Source organism: Dicentrarchus labrax, unplaced genomic scaffold (genome assembly GCF_905237075.1).
Source record: "Dicentrarchus labrax unplaced genomic scaffold, dlabrax2021, whole genome shotgun sequence".
Classification (NCBI taxonomy): domain Eukaryota; kingdom Metazoa; phylum Chordata; class Actinopteri; family Moronidae; genus Dicentrarchus; species Dicentrarchus labrax.
This window is the reverse complement of record NW_026136721.1, coordinates 27377914-27400233: the sequence shown is the minus strand read 5'-3', so window position 1 is coordinate 27400233 and position 22320 is coordinate 27377914.

The following is a 22320-nucleotide window of genomic DNA, read 5'->3' as shown; positions in this document are numbered from 1 at the left end:
TCCATATTTTGCCTTTTACCCCACTGGTTTTATTTTATTTGACAGCTGTAGTTACACTGCAGATTAAGAAATGCATCATAAATAAAGAGTTAAAGGCCCAGTGTATAGTATTAGCATCTAGCGGTGTAGTTGCAGTGGTGGCCGTAAATCACGCACAAAAACATGACAACCTTATCTACCGGCAGTGTTTGGTCCCCTCTGGGCTCCTGTAAAAACATGGCGGTTCAACATGACAGAGCTTGGAAGGCAACCCATGGTGTCTGTAGATAAAAACGTCTTAATGAAAGGTAACCAAAACACAACTATATGTTATATTATATATATTATATTCAGGTGTATACACTACTACTATGAAAATGTTACACTCTGGATCTTTAAGTAATATAATATCTAATAATATAATTAAGAGAATTCTGCTGCTTAATTAAGAACCAATAATAGTTCTTTAACTTTTGATTTTTTAACAGTCCCTCCAGAAAAACGCGATTATGCGATCGCATAATTCAATGCATAATCAGCCAAAGTCTGCATATTTATGCGGGGACTGCTTTTTTTTCAAATACGCCGCACTTTCGCCGCAAGAATTGCTGATTTTCGCGCAAAATATGCGGGGCTTGCATGATTCCATAATCCCCGCATTTTCGTTGCAGAAAAGTCACATATATCTTAGCAGAAAGTTGATGTTGCGTTTACTTCACACAAGAGCAGCCATTTCTCCCTGTTGCCATGGGAACGTTATGAAGTGATGTAATTACGCGACGTGAACATCATCGAAAAGCTGCAAACCCCGCGATGAAGCCATGATGAAGCCCGCAAATCAGTCTCATATTTTATTTATTCATTTTTACAGAAATTGTAGCATATTCCTTTTGTAAAGCTACAGAACTTGTTTGACTCATCAATGTTTTGTAAGTTTGAGCCATGTGTTTATTAAGGTCTGAAATAAAACAAGATGAGAACTTAAATATTCCCAGCACTTTCTATGATGTAGTATGCTTGCTTATCATAGGAAGTAATAAGAAATGACTCTTTACATTAAGGTAGTAGCCTAGTGAGAACAGGGTTTTGGGGGAATCACTTTTTTTTCTCTTTTTCATCAAACCGCAGTTTTTGCAAGTTCCCGCAATTTCATTGCATAAAATTGCATAAATATCTTGCATATTCCATCGCAATTTTTAAGAAAACGTGCTGCATAATCAAGGATTTTTGCCCGCAACAATCATAAAAAAAACCTCATTTTTCTGGAAGGACTGTTTTAAGACATTTGCCTATACCGATAGTACATTTACTTTACCTTGACTTTAACATGTAATTAAGTATTTTTACATTTTATCATTAATCTTTTTACTTAAAACCTGCAATAACTGATTATGACTACTTGGGTCAGCACAAGCTGTAAACACATCATTGACAAATATCACTTTACAAAATTGTTATGGCTGACCTACTAGCAAACAGTTGCCTATTTAGACATCCAGCGCAACATTTGCATTCATTTGTATTTATGTCTCTAGCCAAGTCATTCATTCTCCTTTTAGCTCAGTTTTGATCTCCATCAACCCCTGAAATATTTGGCTCTTTGGCTGCTAAATTCTCCCCTTTGTTCACCAACTAGTCTCTAACTTTGTCAGCTGTTTGGTGCTTTGAAGGTAGCATACAGGTTTATCAGATCTTTTTTGCTGAAAAAAACAAAACAATGACCTAAAAAAAATGGTGAAAAGCCTCGTAGAGCTGAGGGAAACTGAAGAGTCGGGTGACAAGTATATGTGTCCATCATTACAAGTTATCTTTTACATTAGACAAACTCATTGTTAATATAAAAACATCGATTTGTATAGCTTTAAGTAAAAGACCTAAATACCTCTTCCACCACTGGAGCAAAGACATCCAGCGCTGTTCTTCTGCTGTACAAATTAACATGGAAATGTGACTCTGAAGTGTCCACAAACAGGAGCTATTCTCTCTCTAAAGTTACAGTGACAGTTTTAGTAGTGATCTGTTCTGGTAATTTATGGTATTAATTGGTGCATCTCACAAACACAGACACAGACAAACACGCACACACACATAGGCACACATTCTCAGCCGGCCCTGTTTAAGTGTTCCCCAGACAGTATGTGATCCTCAGACAGGACAGTGCTTCCTCCTCTAGTACTCAGGTCCTGTCTGAAGGATCAGCCTGGCGAGGTCATCCAGACAGACAGGGAGAGAGGATCTCTCTCCTTTATGATGCTCCTGAGCCCGGCCAGAAATATGTTGTATTTTTTTTTGTTCTGTCTGAACTGATGTTACTAGCAAATGTTGTTGACATCTTTTTCAGATTTGTCAGTGCTTTTTGTGCTTTAGCTTCGGTGTGTCCCCCCCCGTACTCTGTTTGAGTCTTTCCCTTTACATCTGTTTATTTCTACCTCGCCGTACCTGTACCTCTTTTTTTCTGTTTTATAAAATGCAGACCTGTTAATTCCCTAATTTTACACAATTTATCATCTCTTTGACATGATATCCTTTGCAATGTTCTCCCCTTTGTTTTTTGTGCCTTTACAGTTTTGCCTCCTCGCCTCCCTCTGTCTCGCTTCCTCTGTCTCTGTCTCACTGCTGGTGTTTTTCTGAAAAATAACAAGGTCTGGGGCTGTGCGTGTGCATGTGTTTTGCGCTGGCTGCATAGACTGGATGGGCTGGCTGCACTGGGCTGGCTTCTTGTGTGGTCCCCCGGCAAACTTTATGATTTATTCAGCTAAAGGCAGAGGAGCACGACCCCCAGTGACCACAGAGAGAGAGCTGCACGTGGGTTTAATGATTTCACCACAAAAATGTCTGCTATGGCTGGGCCTGCATGGAGCTCAGAGCCCCCCCACTGGCTGAATGGTGGGGAGGGGGGTTTTGAAAAGAGAGCTCGGCTGACCGGCCTGAGTCAATATAAACGCTTACCACTACACATCTACTTGGAGGGATTACGAGGGAAGACGAGTACAGACAGAAAGCTACATCCGTTGGCATGTTCCAAATGTTCTAAACTCCTGTCTTCCAACAAATGCTCAGTGATTCCTGCATGCGTGTTGTTATTTTTTATCACGCATTCTGCTATTTTTCTTTCTCCATCCCAACCCCCCTGTGTCTTGTAGCCAGTGGGAGATTTCAGAGGCATTATTGAAATGTGGACACTGAGGATGATGTAACCAAGCTTTCAAGAACAGGGAGAGGGGCAGAAATAATAGGGGGGGGGACAAGGTTGGGGTGGAGTGGTGGTTGGGGTGATGTGGGGGGGAGGTATTTGGCATATTTTTCTCTGCTGGTGTCCAGGTCTGCTGGCTCAAGAGAGTGACTGCTGAGGGCTTGGATCTGGATGCTACGCTCGGTGCTGCTTCTCTCTCTGTCTGTTTGGCTACAACTCCCCAGAACAAGATGATGTCATTCAGAGGGATTTGTGAACATTCTTGATGAAGAGACAAAATCACGGGGGTGAGCCTAATTATGCTGCCCGAGTGTGAACAGGTCAGGGAGCTACGCCGCATCTCGTTTGAAAACAGGCCGGCTTGCTTTTTCAAACAGAAAATGCTCCTGCATATTTTAAAGATAGGGAACAACAACATGGAACAGGTGGAATTTATTTTTTTCAAAGAAAAGACATAATAAAATGAATGATGGCTGCACTCTATTGAGCTACTCCAGTGTAAGGGTCCTGGTATCACACTAATATAACAGAACCATTGTTAATATTATTAGTAATATCTGCTGTGAAAAAGGTCTGTTCAACTGATGTTGTTCACTGCAAGTCAAAGATTCATAGTTACTAGACTATGCAGTTAAATACAGTATATGCAATGCAGTTGTTGCATCATGATTTTTTCTGTGCTTTAAAATTCTTTCAGTAACCTTCTGACCAAGCTGTAACTTACTGTGTATCATTGCTGAGCTGACAATTGCACTTTCATTCATCATTAAGAGGAACTATGTGCTACCGAACTGGGGGAGAAACAATCTAAAAACTGACACATCAACAGCAACATTTATATTCATTCTGGAGTCATGTTTCTGGCTACCTGATGTATGTAAGTCAAATATTAACTCTCCTTTCAACTCTGTTTTGGTCTCCACAAACTCCTGAGAAAAAATCTGATCTTGTTTGCTGAAAACAGGGTTGATGAGAGCAGAGTTGTGGGCTGTAAAACAATGAGACAATGAGCTAAAAGAGGCTAAAGGACATAGAACAACTCTCCAACTCTCTGTTCCCTCAAAGTCAGCACTGTCAGCTTGCTATTAGCTTGAATTAGCGAGTTGATTTTTACTTTGCTCTTTCAAGCGAATCCACTGATCACTGTGTTCCACTGGAATTAACTGAATTTGCCGCAATATTTCACCATTTTAAATGCTTTAAAGATTTGTTTGTGTGGAAACCTCTACTAAGTGCTTCCTGCCATGTACAGAAGCTCTCACAGGGTAGTATCACTTACATCACAGCAGGTTTTAGTCTGTGTTTGCATGGATGCCTCCCGAGCGTCTCTGCATGTATGTCAGAGGGTGAAGCGGTATCAAACCAGTCATCATTACAAGCTCATTCCACAACCCCAGGAGGGATTACACAACGGTCAGTGCGCAGTGGGTGTGACATACGCTTCTCCATCAACCCCAGGCTCAGGGCTCACAGTGAGTAATGAGTCCACCCAGCAGAACCTCAGCACACGCCCAGGGCCCAAGGAAATGTATGTGCTCACCATGTCTGGTATGACAACCCCCCTCCTCGACTAGCCAGGAACACAAACTCATATCTGCTGCTCTGTCTTTGATCCCCAACAATCCCTCCCACAAAACATATTATGTGTTTTTTATATGGCGAGCTATGTAAGGTTTAATGGCTTATTTCTAGTAGCATCTCATAGGTCTACAGAATACGCACAGATGTACACATAGACACACATGCCATGTGTCTGTCTGCTCGTCCGTCTCTCTTCTTGCTGTATCTCTCTATCACATACACACTCGTGCTACCGGGTCTAGACATAAATCAATATGACTCAAAATGCAAAGAAAACATTGACCCAAAACATACAGAGATGATGAAGGCATTTATTTGCTCAGCAGGGTCTGCGATGATATGTGAATGGACCATTTTGTTTGCTTAGAAAATGGAGGTGAATTAATTGATGTGCAGCCAGTGTAATTTAATGTCCAGAGGCCTGTTGAGCCCATTATAGTCAACTGGGAATTTCTCCTGGTAAAGCTGCTGGTTTAGCTGCTGAGCAGACCTCCAGAAAATGCTGGAGTTCCATTTTTCACCTCTCTTCAGTAATAAGTGGAAAATCCAGGGGAAAAATGAGAATCAACGCAAAGAGACAGTTCTTGTTCGTCTCCACTTTTTCTCTGTCTCACCTCTTGTCGTTCTGGTTTCCTCCTCCCTCCTTCTCGCTTCCTCCTGGTCCTTGGAAGGATTTGGTAATACCAATCGGTTCCAAGAGTGACATATCCTCACGCTCCTGCACTCCGACTTTCCCCTTCGTAACCCCCCTCCTCTGCCACCCTGTCCCTCTTTAAGAAGCATTTGTTTTGGGTCTTGTCACCACCATGCACTGTGTGGTTCCAGCCACGATGGTGGCAGACCGTCTCTTGCTAATTACCACACTCTAGATGAGTCACAGAGGGAGAGAGACCGAGAGAGAGGCGTTCTCCGCTATTTTTGGCCCCTGACATCGGCCCCATAAGAGACTTTCCCCTCCGTGCCTACCCCTCTCTGTCCCTCTGATCTCTGGACCTCCTCAACAGATGAAACGAGCACTTTGAGGAGGGCCTCAGTCACTGGACCCGCTCTACTCTTTGCTGGCCTGGTGTGAACAGCTGCCTGTTTTGGTTTGTGTCATACACACAAACATTCATACACTGTTTGGGTTTGAAGGCCTCTCTCGGCAGGTCCTCTGTGTCCTATGAGTTATGACAAACGTTATTATGCTCCCTTTCACATTACTTTAGCACATGCTGCCAGAGTAGATCACTGTGTTTTCCTAGAGCATGGGTCATTTGGCCACCATCCAGTGTTTGAACAGCTGTAATGAGCACTCAACATTAATAACTTCACTATGGAAAGAGAGAGATTGGCTAGTCTTTATAAATGAAAAAAGTGATTTTTAACACTTTTGATTCCATAGTGTGGAGGATATGTGGAATACTCTGTTGAATTTTAGTGTCATGTCTACATTAAGCTGTTGTTCACAGAATTCATATGTTGTTGTGAAAATATCCACATCCACCAGGAGTCAATTGACTGGTTGGAGTTCTTGGTTTCCTTATGTTTATTGGTTAGAGAATAGAAAAACATCCTTAGGGAGAGAATGCTTGCCATCACAAATTTCCATTTGTCACTGATGGAAATAAGCACATTTGTTTCATTTTTTACAAAGACACATAGGGAGTAGTAAAAACTGTACTCTCACTGCTTTTAGGCCACCACAGCGTGACCCAAATTAGACTTTATGTGCCACTTTGTAATGACTAGCTACGGCCCCAATTTTACCCTTGACAAGATTTAAATAAGGACCCATTTGCTCTGGCATCAGTGGTGTAGGTAGCAAAGCAGCAGGCCGGCTGGCCGGACATGTGCTCTCAGCCAGAGCAATCTATCATTACCAGTGTAATAAGGGGAACTGACTTTTTTTATGTCTTACAATTGAGAGCAAAATGAATGCTTCCACACAAAGTGATAATCACAAGGGCTTGCCAAAGGAGAGGTTGCCAGAAATCCAGTACTGCTTTCTTTTTCTGCTTTTCATCCCAGTGGGTTAGGAGGGCTCATCGCTGGTTGATTGCTGTCTAATTTAGTGCTGACCTCGAGGACTGCTGACTCTTACAAGGTCAAATAGCTGCTACTATATTTGTAGTTTTTAATGAGCATGTCAGGATACAGTATGTATTACTGCACATAAAATAATGTCACAAAGATGGGTTTTAGCCATAGTGGTCAGTCGGTCGATCCCCTTTGGTCCAGACTGAAATATCTCAATAACTACTTGATGGATTGACATGCAATTTGGTACAGATATCCATGGTGCCCTAATGGTGAATTATGGTGACTTTGGTGATCCCCTGACATTTCATCTATGGATGATGTTGACATTTACGGTTTTAAGTGAAATGTCTCAACAACTGGTTGGATTGCCATGGAATTAGGTACATACATTATCTATCTATCTATCTATCTATCTATCTATCTATCTATCTATCTATCTATCTATCTATCTATCTATCTATCTATCTATCTATCTATCTATCTATCTATCTATCTATCTATCTCTTTTCCCTTTTCTGTCAAACCTGGCTTAAACTTTCTCTCCTACCTTGGTGTTTGACATTCCAACCTGCAATTTAATAGAAAGAAAGACGTTACACTGTTTGGCACTGAATATTGCTCTACTCAGGGGGAATTATTCCAGTAGGTTTTCACTTTGAAACTGGTTTTAGGTCAGCCGCTGTGTTGGAAATCACTCATTGTTGTGTGGTCTCTCTTCCATTTTCCATTGTGTGGTCAAGAGAATTGCGAGCGCCTCGTACAGTGCTCCATCCTGCCCAGTCAACAGAACAGGGGGGCCTCTCACAGCAACCAACAGCCGTTTGAAGATGAGGTTTGTGGCTAGTTTCCACCCACAACGCCAAGCTGTCTCTGATTAGACCTGGGATCTAATTTGAGAAGGGGGCTAAGAGTGGGTTCGGGGTGTGGGGGTCTGTGTGGCGCAGCCATCCTCTCCCAGAGGGCCCTCAGCTCAAGGGCTTGTGTGCTTGACTTTCTCTCAAGAAATACATCCTGATGGTACGAATAAAAGTACAAGAAGAACATGCAGAAATGGAGATGATTGGGAGAAGCCCGACATCCTCTCTCTGCTTTCTTTTTCTGACAAACTACAGAGGAAACCCCTGTCTTAAACTTCCAGCCATGATGTTGAAGACTATACCCCCCACTCATACACACACACACACACACACACACATATGCAGGCTCTCCTGGTCCCAGTAATCATGACGCTGGTCGACCCTCTGACCCAAGTGATGTATTTCTGTGCAGTGTGTCGGCTCCCTAAGTGTGTGTTCTGGCTCCAGTCTGGGTCATGCATTGTCGGGAATGTTGATGAAAAATGACAGGCCATTATTACATGCCACGGCTGTCCCCTCTTCTCCCCCTGCCTTACCCACTGATAGGGGGATACTTTTGAAAAATCGAAAACCAGAGTCACTACATAAAAAACGAACACCCCCCCTGCAAGGTCCAACTGAGTGCTTTGAAGACCCATTTTTCAAGAACTTTACGGAATATAAACCTGACACAATTTTGCATCCTTTTTTTTTTTTGCTCAGCTCTCTCCTTACTCTCAGCCTGCCTCCTTCATCCTACTCCATTAGGTTTTTATGGACTCGAGTTTCTCTGTGGAGGTCATTGTAGTGCTAATGTTCTGCAGGGTGGGGAACAAAGCGCAGAGCATGTAAAAGAAGCCCTGGTTCCTGAGGGAGGAGATCAGGCAGCTGCAGGCAGGGGGTGTGAAGGTTTCGGTTACCTGCTCGCTGCCTGAACACTCGACTCTTCTCCTTGCGGCTCAGGACCACCTGGGTAGCAGGCGCTGCTTTTCGAGGAATCAGATAGTGTGGATACAAGCAGAGAGACACATAAAGAGTTCACATACAAAAGAGAAACTAAATGATGATCACACACGCACACACTGAAATGATGAACCCACAAATCTCTATCCTTCACTGACCCATATCTGCTGAGCACAACTCCAGGGGTCTGGGTGGATGTCAAAAGGTGTGGTGGCTGTCAGTGACGGTTGACCTTGCACCAGTTCTCTGATATCTCCTGTCACACATCACTGCCCAGGAAGCACTTTCCTTTCTCTTCTAGTCTTTACACACTTCATCATGCTGTCTGACTACAACAAGGCTCAAACCACAGACCGCTGACCCATGTTTGTGTGTGTGTGTGTGTGTGTGTGTGTGTGTGTGTGTGTGTGTGTGTGTGTGTGTTGAGCAGTGGTATGTAAATTAAACATGATGGATTTTTACCATGTATCAATAAACTTTTGTTTACAGTAAAACAACAGTCTGTTTTAAGTTGTGTGCATAATGGATGCAGTGGATGAAGTAAGGCTTTTTTTGATTAAGAGAATAACAAATCAATATACTGTAACAAAATGACTAAAAGTCCAAAGATGTTAACAATAATTAACTAATTGAGGTTCAGAGTTCATTCTTGAGCTTGTAAACCCAAACTCCATCTGCTGATCAAGAGCACATGAAGTCCATAACGATTGGACAAACATGTCAATATGCTAATGAAGATCATGTGATATGACAGAAGCTCCACAACAGCTACTAAATGGACTAAATTGAGTTTTTCTGTCATTAAATAGATACAGAGTAAAAACATAACATGTCAAACTAAAATTAAGAAAAATAAGGAAAAAAGAATATCAAAATAAAGGTAGGAGTCCTTACAACACAAATGTTTGCTATAATATAATACAGCCATATTTACAATAGTAATTTGTGTCAGGCAAACATGCACTCTAACATAGCAAACCATTATTCCTAGCACGGATCGACAACTCATCCAATTTTCTTCAGAGTTTTCTCAAGCTCTTCCCATGTGTTTTTAAAGCAGCTGTAATTTATGTTTTTGTTATACCACTGTATCAAAACACAATGTGAAAATGTGTGACAATGTGAAAGGGGTTACTCATATTAAGTATCGAATCTGCAGCTCCATTTTTGGCTGCAGCTGCAGATGTTTCCACAAAAAAATGTTTTGAAAACCTACTGTACAATATCTGCCCGGCACCAAACAACACACAGATATTTCCCTCAGTTTTTAGTGACCAAAAATAGAGCTGAAAGAAAGTACAAATTGGATTTACATTCAATTGGTGGCCAAAAACGCAACTATAAATTAATGATAATAACCGTAACTGCTAGATGTGTGAGAAACAACTGTTTGCTAACACGCTCGCCTTAAAAGATTCAACTTTTTAGGTGATTATATGTCAAGCTGTGTCTGTTGCCCCCAAGTGGCCAAAAAAATCCCAGTTATTGCAGATTTAATGGTCCATTGTGTAACTGCTCAGATGTGTTCCAAAACTTAAGAAAGACCACTTATACATAATGTGTTATCATTTAGTAGGAGGGGACGTGCATTATTTCTTCCAAACTATATAATAACATTTAAAGTGTTTCTACAATGACTAATGTTTTCCATAATGAGCAGCTATATGGCCATAATTGGTTGTAATTAAGAGGAGTATAGAAAATGAATGGAGTGGCCGCCACAGAGATGGTATCTGTGCATATTGTAGTCCATATATAGCACATATGTACATATGAATTACTTCATTTCAGTCAGCCATAATTTCCACCCATTTAAAAGAAAGACTATAAAAAAAAGTCACAGCAAGCCAAGAATAGTTCTTGTCTTAATATCTGGAAGCATTTAGATGTTGTTGTTTTTGCTCAGCAAACACTTTAAAGTGGAAAGAGAGCTGTGGTTGACCACAGGGGAATAAATATGGTTTCTGATCAGCTCGCTAATTACCTTCCAAGGAGTAAATATGAGTTAAAAAAAAGGGTAAAAAAAACACTGTGAGCCACCCTGGTGTAAATACTAGCTGTTACACACAAATGTGGTCTTCAGATGCTTTATAATCTAAAGTGGTGTGTTAGAGCACTTTATGTGCGTTACTACACTCTAGTGTTCGTAATGCTGCTGCAGCTACAGTACATAAGCATCACCACTCAGTCCTCCCCTACTTGTTGACTAATGCTTTGTTTAACACACTGAAGTTAATGTAGCCTTTTTTGGTGCTTTACACTGTATCTACATCAAGGGTCATGGCAGCTTCTGTATGTGTGGAGATCTGTCACCAGGCCTGGTCACTCCTACAAGAAAGATTTTTACATCTTGTTCACTGCGACAGAGCTTAACTTTATGCTTCGTGACATGCGAATGCAGCGTTACGTAAAGGGGGTGATGAGAGTGTGACACTCGCACACACACTGTCTGTACTCCTCTGCCTGTCTGCCCACTGTAGTTCAATCGCAATCTCGAAGTTTCCTGCCAAACTCCTGCTAATGTTACTCTTGACCACAGTCCAATTTGGAACATGTGGACTGCGGCTTGACATTCACTTGCACACAGGTCAGGATCATGGGTCAGGATGATGATGTGCGTCTTGAGCACCTTCCTCTCTCTGTAATGTTATGTAAACCTCTTCAAGTGTATTACACTGGGCTGCTTCCTGCTGCTATGTGTGTGGCATGCTGCGTACGTCAGCTGATGAGACATAAAGTGAGTCTGTTTGCGCAGTTATAAATACTTGGACAGTGAATGGAAGCAGCCAAATTACCAAGGACTGTTTTGATTAAACTGTCGCAGTGTGGCGTGGAAAATCATGCAGAAATTGATTATGACATGAAGCTGACAATGACATGAGAATCATTTCTGTTTCTTTGAGCACAGATGCCAGGACTGAATATGAATTGTGACATGTTTTTTCCTGCAGATTAATTAAATCAACAAAGCACAAAAGTTTTGACAGGAAAAAAAATGGCGTTTGTCAGATTTAAATGGACTTCAAATTAGCTTCATTGGACTTCATCCTTGCTTGTTTCCTCGTTATATCTAAAGCATGAAATGGTAAGGCAACGAAAAAATGGTGGTGTTGTGCACCCTTTGCAACAAATCAAACACAAAAGTCAGCAAAGGAAACTCAAGAAGAATCACCTGCAGTCTGCTCCTGTGTCTCAGATATTAAGCTATCAAACAAACAAGCCCTACCAAATAAGATCATATGTTGTTTTCAACCTGGGATATTCAGTGATTCTTTTTAATATTTGCTATCAGCATTTGAACAATCAAACCTGTGTATGTTTAATGTTGTTACCAGATTGAGGGCAGGCTCATGAAATTGAGGCCACAGCGAAACCATATTCCATCGTACACGTTATGGAGCTGATCGCGCTTGTTCTAGGCAATGCTCTAGGGTAATTGAATATTACAGAATAGGCAGCTGTTCTATTTTTGATGGTAGCTACTTGCATCAAGCAGCACAGAGCATATCCCACTGGTAAAAAGTCACAGAAACTGCATAGAGAATCAAAAATAAAATACTGCGTGCAGACTGCTCCTCGAATTTCACACTAGATCAACATTGTGGCACCAGCAAGAAGTCAATCAGTTAGAGACAGGTTACAGGAGATTTTAAGTGTAGAAATGTACCGTTTTGTACTATTTTTAAGGATAAAATGTAAGTAAACAATGTATGGCAGGCATCATGCTCTGGAGACGCGTGGATCGCAGAGACAATATACGTCGCAGACCTAACGTTATAAAGCTGTGCCCGGTGGAATTTCGGGGTTAGGCATTGTTTCCCAATCTACCAAGTGCACATTGTTTCTTTTTATTGATCTAATCTGTTATCACCAAAATGTAAAGGAACATATTTCTGATTTTGATTAAAAGATCACTTAGCTACTGCTCGCAACTTCTGGCTGCACATCTTGACATCAATTTCAATGGTAGATGATAATTATATTTCTGTAATAATAAGAAAAATAAAACAACACAAGAAACAGTGTAAGCAATCTGTCAGAGATTAGTTTCTCTAAAAATCAATCTTATTCACTTAACTTAGTGGTGATCTTAGAAATAAAATGCTACGTTGTTAAGCTTCTCCTTTCCCATAACCAAAAGTACAAAAACTCAAACTGGTGCTATACGATCAATAGTATCTTTGATTTGGAGTCAGCAAAGCCTAAAAACTCATTGAAGTGTATCTGTGGCCAGACAAAGGCAAAGCAAAGAGAGAAAGTGGCATAGAGCACGGTGCCATGACCTGGAGGTCATTGGCAGTAGATAATCTGGTATGAGAACAACTGATAGCCTGTCAGTAATGATGGGGCCTAATGCTGGAGAAGAAAAAGGAGGGGAGCCATAGAAGAAAGAAAGAAACCTACTGAGAACTCCCCTATGTTTTTTGTCATCTGTGTGCCAAATTAGGGTGAGAGAGGAGAGGAAAGGGAGGGGGGAGGGCGATGAGAGCGAAAGAGAGAGTGCAGATGGACCACACCGACTGACTGGTTGGACTAATGTGGACGTTTTCTCTCCGGGGTCAGATATTTACTCCTAATTAGCTGGAGGAATGCAACGCATGAGAGCGGAACAGATACGTTACCGTTTTGGCCGGAATTTCCTCTCCTTCCGTGGCATGCGCTGCTTTAACCTGATTAGGTATGGCACTTATCAGAGGAGATGAAAGCACTGTGGGGATCGGTGACGCATTGCTGGACACCCCTGCTCTGCTCCCACTTCACCCCCATTTCCACCATGACCCTCCCCGTGGTCATTACTGGTTGTGCCATGTGTCATGGTACTAGGAAAACTGGGTCGATAATTTACAGTAAGACTGACAACGTGACCTCGGCGTGGCACTTGTTGCGGGACTGGATCAAAAGGAAGTTGTTGAGAATAAACAAGCGGGGAGACTTTCTATAAAAATTATTTTTATTGAAGGATTTAAAATGAGATAAACAAGTTTTACGAGGTGGAGAGAGGGGCATGCTGTTGTCAGGAAGTGAGACAACTGCCAGTGTATGTGAATGAATGTGTTTCAGTGCGAGTATCAAACCTGGAAGCAGCAAGTCAGACCAGATTTTGTGGTTGTACTCCAGCTCCAGTGCAGAGAAAAGCTTGTGGAGGTGGCAGGCCTAACTTCCTGTTAATGATGGATTAGAAGGCTTTAAATGGCAGTTGAAGCTAGCTGGTATTGGCAAACTCGGTGTGGTATAGCTTTAATCTGCTACATCTGTGGTTTTTCTTGAGAAAAGGGGCAATCCCGACTTTGGCACTTGGCAGGGATATTGTTTTCCGCATTCATCATGTCTGAAAGCCATTTGGTTTGAATTCACTCAGAGGTGCGAGGTTGTTGGTGGAATACAAAGAATTATAGTTACTGTACAAAAAAAACAGAACATATTTTAGTTTACCTCCAGTGGTATCTGTCCATGAAGATGGTTTTGGTTTTATTTAGCCAGATTTTTAGGCTTTGAGATGCTTCCCACCATTTTTGATTACTTTCTACCAAGAGAAATAAAACAACGGGGCTTCAGCTTCTGAAAAGACACATTGTTGTTGAATTTGTAGCCACACCGGTGACATGGCCCGTCTATCGATAATCTGCTTTGGTCCAAAGTGATGTATCTCAAGAACAACCAAATGCATTGCCATTTCACTTGGTACTTACATCCATGGTGCCCAGAAGATGAATCTTAATGACTTTGATGATCCTCTGACTTTACCCAGAACCACCAGTAGGTCAACAATGACACTTATCCTGGGTAATATCGCTACATCTACAAGATTGGTTCACTGTGTAGCGAAAAAAAGCCCTGTTCCCCCGCAATGGAAGGATCTGAGACAGTCTCAGGCTCAGTCACCCATTTTTTTTTCATATTGGTTTCACCACGCATTGTAAACAACAAGCAGTTACACACACACACACACACACATTCAGTGACTGTATCATTACAGCGGTTCTCTTTTCACAAGAGTAGCATTGTGTGTGTGTGTGTGTGTTAAGGACTGCTATAACGATTATATTTTCAACACTTGAGACCAAGGGAGAAGGATAGTCTTGAACGACTGTGTATCCCTAAGGGCTCATGACAACAAGACTTTTTGTCCACCCATTTTTAAAAACATCAACAGTCAGCCAATGTTACTGTCTTTCAGAGGCTGCAGCAAGCTCAGTTTTAAAGGTCGAGTGAAGATGTTGGTATCATATTAAACTAAACTGAGACCTAAGGCATCCATTGGAACAAGGAAGCACTGCATGGCTCTGAAGGCTGATTTGACAGGTGCTCTTTAGTTAGGCCAGTGAGGGTATACAGAAAACACAAATCCAGGAAATGTTGCTCAATGTCAAGTGGTGCAGATAAACATGGAAAAAGAATCAGGCACTCCATCCATAGATTCTAATAATTCTTCGAGCATGGGCAATAAAACCGACCAATGCGTATCGACTCTAGGTCTTCATCGGGGTCTGACAAACACTTAAAAAAGTCAGTCACAGAGGTAGAAAACAGCTGTTTCGGTTGCTCTCCTCAAACCCAACAGTTACACATGGAGAAACTCACATGCACAAACATGCACACGTGGCTGGACCAGATAAGTAAACAATGCTCAGGGACAAAAACAAGAAGAGGGAGCGTGGCGCCCTCACGCCACTACATATTTAGATAGCAAAAACATGTTTGCTGCTATATTAATGTTTTGAATATTGTATATACAACCGTCAAACATAATTAGTCAAGTCTGTGATCAACACAATCGCAATTCAATTTACCTCCGTTGTATTAAAACCTGAGCAAAGGTTATAAAGCTATCTGGATCTAAAATGTCTTTTTTTGTTATTTGGGTGAACCAATCCTTTGTGTGTGCAGTGATGAATACAGTTACTGTGCTTAAGAGGATATTATTGTTTGAATGTGGTACAGACACAAAGCTCATGATATGTGCGTGTGGAGGACAGAAATGTGTTAACCCTCATGTTGAGGACGGAGCTGGTGGTCTTCCTACTGATGTGGTTCTGAATTCAGGCTAAACATATATTTTTCAGAAATCCCCAACACAAACAAAATCAATCACTGGCTGTCACACAAACCACCAGTGAAGTGGAACTCCATGATTACACACTTTACTTATCAGTGTTCATACATAACCTTATTTAAAAAAAAAAAAAACACCATGAATATTGCACTACACTAAATTACAATCTTTCTTCCTTCTTTAGCTGTACATTTCAGAATGGAAATGATGTCAGATTTCACTATTACTGCCATATGCCATATGAGAACTATCACTTCTGAATGCAAGACCTACCTCTGCTTGTAGCCAGCGGCACATCTGTGCACCTTCTGTGGTGGGCTCTGCCTGTGGTGGGCTTTGCTTTGTGTGTAAGAAGCAAGCAGATACACATTATACAGACACACATGCTCACAGACGGCCGCAGGTGGGCCTCCAGCGTGATAGCAACAACAAATGACTTTTACTCTCGAATGAACAAACTCCATCCAGAGCGTATTCCCAACTGCTAATGATTTGTGCTACACCTCCTGTACGGGATGTCCGAGCAGCCCCTGAGCATTATGGGCGCCTCAGAGCTGATGGCTGTGCTAATGACCTGGAGGGATAATTTGTAATGTGTGTTACAGTAAATGACAATGAGGTCATACCCTCTAATTTTCATTTTGTACCCCACACAGAGCTTGTTCCCAGCTCCCACTACTACTACTTTATTTCCCTCTCTTTAACTCTCCCTCTCTCACTCACACACACAGACACACACACACTTGCTCGCTGATGGTCTGTATTTGCTCAGGAGTTACTGGAACAGGACACAACAAAGTCTGGAAGCAGAAGGACATCCAGCCTCACAGCCTCCAGGTCTCACGGTTCCACTGATTGACCTGATGAAGACCAAAGGCTCCAATCACTGAGACTGCGTGTGTGTGTGAGCGCATGAAGTATGTGTGTGGGCACGGCTGTGTGTGTGAACATGCTTGCGTGTATGTCAGCACCTGACCACACACACTGTTTGGATGAACCGTTATCATTTGCACATTAGACTTTTGAAAATACTCCAGAAATTCCAGGGCCAGAAACAGTCTTGTCCTTTCCTTCTCCTGCTGTCTTCTTTCTTTTATCCCACACAAGAAGACCCACATCAGTGGTCTGTCAAGTGTGTGTGTGTGTGTGTGTGTGTGTGTGTGTGTGTGTGTGTGTGTGTGTGTGTGTGTGTGTGTGAAGATAGATACCAGTTGGTTTTATCTGCTGACTAGGTGGTACAGTGGAGATGCTGAAAGCACTGGAGTGCTGCCAGTGTGCCTGAATTTAAATACAGCTGGTTGGTAAATGTACATCGACAGAAAGAGACTATAGTGTCTGTCTTCTTCTCATATGCACTGCTGTGCCTGTCTCTAATGTACATCATATCTACTCTCCTGATTGTCTCTATAAAAGATAAAATAACTTTCCAGAGCAGTAAAATCCTTCCTCATAAACCATTTTGCAGTGTTTTAGCATCAAATTTATGGATCTATTACTCAAACTTCCTGGGTTGTATTTTATCATTTCACCAGTACCCCCGCTGTTTCTGGTGTGAACACCGCCTAAAATACAAAGATATGTTGTTTACAGTGATTTACCACAGAAAAAAACAGTGAATCCTCAGATTTATGATGCTGGAACCAGATTTTTTTTGCTTGGTACCTGACTCAAATTATTGATTATTGACCTTTAATTTTAAGTTTAGTTTAAAAGCTGATCCTGGAAACAGCTCTTGACAAAACAATCTCTGCTCAAGGTCCTCTTACTCGGTTGTTCTGGAGCTTTTGACCATATCACACTGTCCTCGTCATCAGATGAAGTTTACTCTTGGTAGACTACAGTGTAGTTGTTCAATCCGTCCAATATTCTGAGCACTCACAGGACTTCTTCAAATCAAATCACATAATTGAAAAGCGCTGAAACAATTGGCCGAGTAATTCGTTGATTGACAAAAAATAAACATGACTGCTTCTCAAATGTGATAAATTGATGCATTTCTCTGTTTTAAATCATAGTAAATTGAATATCTTCCTCCTGCACTGAACGGATTGGACAAAACAAGACATTTGGCAGTTTGTGATGTGCTTTTTTCTGTATTTTGTTACATTTGTTAAACTAAATAATTAAGGGATTAAGCAAAGAAATAATCAAAAGATTAAGTGGTAGTAAAAATAATCATTAGTTACAGCAATCTCTGTATCCTCTGGCTGACACGGCTGTTTACCTCCTATCTGTATCCCACTGCACTGCTGACTAACTGGAAGCCAATTTTAGACCTTTCTTTACCACACACAAACGTTTCCTCTTCAGCTCTTTATTTTTTTTACAATATTGCACCAGCACTTTTCTTGGCATTTACATTGTGATTGTTGCCTGCAGGCAACACCTTTCCTCTCCTATTCCCATGGCTAATACCTATTTATATAGTGTTTCTTATGTTTCGCTTCCCCATCAAACAAGGTAACGATGCCAATACTGTAAGCCGCTTTCATTCATCAAGCACACTGGCATCAGCTGAGTGATAAATCCACTCAATAGTGCGTGGGTGGTATGCATCCTCTGGGTGGTCATATTTGGGAAATGTGAAGTCCAATAAAGGTGTATAATTTGGAGGGCATTTTTATCCAGCCTATACCAGATGTACACAAAATTTCCTGAAGTAAGCAGCGGGTTCAACACAAGATATTTAAAGGCATTGTTTTCATATTCGCTTTGGCAGGCAGGTTCATTTTAATGAATTTCCTTGGGAATTATTTGCAAATAAAGCTCAGTTCTTCCAGAAAATTACCATTTGGCAGACAATTCACCTGACTTACTTGAGCGCAGGAGGAAGTCAAGCTTGTGCCACGATGAATTTGTCTTACTTATGTGCTCTTGTAGAAAATTCTGAAGACAACACACTCAGGATATCAGCGTTGGTTTCACTGTACGCAACCAGCTTATGGATCAGAGAGACCCATTGAGAGAAGTGAGTGACAGAGGGCAGCAGGGAAGAAAGAAAGGAGCGAATGAGTGTTCTGGCTTCTTGACCTCTTAGCATAAGAAGTCTTCTGAGTTCAAACTCCAGTGATTACAAGCTGAGCTGGTATTTAAAGTGGCCCTGCTCCCCCCCCCACCACCACCACCACCACCACCCTGCCTCTCCTCCTCTTCTTCTCCTTCCCCCCATTCAATGCAGACTCGTGTGAGCTGTGTGTGCATGTGTGACAATGCCTACGACTTGAATATAAAAGTACATACCACATGAACCTGTGTGTGTGTGTGTGTGTGTGTGTGTGTGTGTGTGTGTGTGTGTGTGTGTGTAGGGGTTTAGTAGAGTAGGTGGGCAGGGTCAGGGGTTGCTTAGTGGGGTTCTGGAGCCTGTGGGCCTTCTCTATTGTTCAGGCTGGAGGAGCTAAAGGGGGGCAACGAGTATTGAGGCCGAAGGTATTGCCTGCTTACGGTAGGGGGTTAGCAATAAGTGTGTGTGTGTGTGTGTGTGTGTGTGTGTGTGTGTGTGTGTGTGTGTGTGTGTGTGTGTGTGTGTGTGTGTGTGTGTGTGGACTTTTGCTCCAGGAGGAACCCACGAGGGGCGGGAAAAGGAAAGTAATTACAGATGATATAGGACCAAAGGGAGGAAATTGATCAAAGAAAATGGGTGACCAGGAAGTAAGCAAGGGATCTTTGTTACCCCTTCAATTAAACTGAAATGTCTCAGTGGTCTCTCTCTTTGAGCTGCATATGGTGGAGCAGGACTGTGGGGAAATAGGGCTGAGTGTGGGGGTTCTTTCTGGAAGAGGAGAGGGGGGTTTATAGAGGTGAGGCTGATAGATAGATCGACTCTCTGTGGAAGCTGACAGAAAGCCTCCATACCCTACTGTATTTGCATTAAAGAATAGTTCCACAACTTATTTTCATAGTTTTTGTTATAAATATAACAAGCATTAGTTAAGGCACTGGCTGATTGGCATCGACTGTTTCAAATAATCCTCAATATCATTAGTTGCAATCTTATTCATGCAGGTGTACACAGTGTAGACATTATACGCTGCCACTTATCACTGTTACTCTGCTAATTGGTGCATGCCAACACAGTCAACTCCTTCCACCATATGTTTGTTAAGAGGGATTAGTTATCCATCCTCGTGGTAATTGGGATTCTTTAAGAGCCCAACCAAAGAGAAGAACCTTTTCCTTCACATATTACTATATAAGTTTGCTATAAATGGTCAGTTCCTTGATGTAAATGACTTGCTACTGGTAAATAGTAACATTGTACTCACCAAGTGAATTGTCTCGAAATGTGGTGAGATTACGTTACTGACATTTTGATGGGACACAAGAAAAATAAGCAGTCGGATTACCATATGGTTTTTGAACAAATGCTCAGGTTACACTCAAAAAACAAAGAAGGCAATATGTAAAATTAAACTGTCCATTGCAAACATCCATCAAGTTTTACAGACAGACTTTCTGGTTCAACTTTGACCTCCCATACCCGCCATATATGAATTATTACCAACATTTTGGGTACACTCACTTTAGATTTGACCTCCAAATAATGTGGTTTAACTGCTTGTTTCTTACCCTGTCTGACACTGAGTACAGTATTTTCACAATGAGTAGAAGTGATTAAAAACTAGAAACATAAAACCCAAGATGTGATAAACTGGAATTTTCTCATGCATTTGCAAACAGATCCTGGAAGGGAAAAAGATATATTTTGTCATGTCATCATATGTGTCACTTTATCCCTGTCTTAATGCAAAATGTTACCCCACTTGCTAACTGATATTCCATTTAAAGATTTTTGTATATAGCTCATCAGGACTCATTTTCATTATAAGCTTTGAGTTATACATAACTGGAATCAGTTGGACAGACTGTTCCTTATGTGTTTGATATGTTGCACTTTTTGTATTGTTCGTTTGGAGAGTGGCGTTGATACTGATTGGATTATCCCAATGAAATAAAGTTAATTTAATTCAACTGAATAAAAAAAAGAAAGAAAATCATGTGCAGATATGTAAAAATACAATTTCCAGTTCACAGTATCCTCATTGAAACTTTCAAAGTCATCTCCCTCTCTCTCATTTACTGTTGCTTCTCTGTTGCTTGCTTGGCAAATGTGAGTATACAGTATGAATAGTTTTACAAGGCCAAGGGAGAAATAACAGTGAGGGGAGGTGGTGGTGGTGGTGGTGGTGGTGGTGTGTGGGATGGGGGGGTGTAGGGGTAAAGAAAGAGAAAACAGGTTGTCAGTGTGGTTGAACAGCAAAATAGCATTTTCTCCCTCGGGCTCAGCCTCCACAGATGTTTCATTCAGGCCCCATGGCAGGGCCACTCTAAAAAGTGCTCCAGTCCCGACACAATTCAGCCCCTTTGTGCGCTGAAGGAGAGAAGCTCAGCCCACTGTTTACTGCTCGTCCACCCCCCCATCCCCCCTTGTCTAACCCCCCTCATGTTAGCAGGCGGAACAATTGGGGAGGGCCTTGCCCAGAGCTGGGGCGGTGTGGCAGGTCAACAGAATGGGCTGTGAATCCTGTGCCTCTGAATCCTCCGGGTGGGTGGTCCAGCTCTCTCCTCTCTCTGTGTCTCTCTCACACACACATACACACAGAAACACACTTTCTCCTCTGCTCTCCTCTCCTCTCCTTCTTCTCTCCTTCTCCTCTCCTCTTTCCTCTCCTCTCCTCTCAGTGATTAGCTCATCCACCGGGCCAGGCCTGGTGCTGGTGTCTGGGCTCTGTGATGTGGTGATAGGTGGCCCAGAGAGGAAGCCAGGCAGGGGTCTTTCTTCAGGATTAGCGGACTCTCAGTTCCTTGTCACTGTGAGTGGGCCCCGGACAGACCCGGTCAGGCCAGTCGGCAGGAGGGGCCTGCGGTGCCCCACGTGGAGCCTGCCAGTGACTGGGTGGCAGTTAACACTAATCCTGCTGCTGATTACCACTGGCATGGGGAAATAAACAGTAATAAATGAACCTACAAGGCTGAGCACACATACACCCTTACGACAACTCCACCCACACGAAGACAAGTAATGCTGACACGCTTGACCGCACACACACGTTTACAGCAACTAACACGTATCTTTATTATGGATTAATTTGCTGATAATTCTCTCGATTAATCATTTAATTGTTTAGTCTATAAAATCCCCCCAAAAATAGTGACAAATACTTGCCCAGAGCCCCAGGAGATGTATTCAAATGTCTCTCACTGTCCAAAATCGCAAAATATTCACGTGACAAAGAAAAGAAGCTGAAACCGGTGGAAGTTTGCCTTATAAATGACAGTCAAAACAGTTGGTGATTCATTTTCTGTAGATCAACTGCAACATTCAACATCAACAATATTTTCCTCAACCACCTCAACACATACCCTGCTGTCCTCTTTTGCCTCAACAATATTATTATTGATCTTTATCATAGAAAAAACTGCAATAAAACCTGAAATCATGATTCCTATATTTACCTAATTTCTTTCACACTATATCAGACAAGAAATACATAAAGGTACAGTTAAAGTAAGTCTATACCTTCAGCAAGAGAACAGGGCAACTGTCTTAGCCCCATCTGGCGTCTTTCCCCATAGTCACAGCGACATCTAGTGGGCAGAAAATAGTACTGACAATAATGAGAAAATTGCACATTGTAACCCTATTTTGCAACAGCATCAGTTTCTCAAGAACAAGACATACAATTGGTAATTAT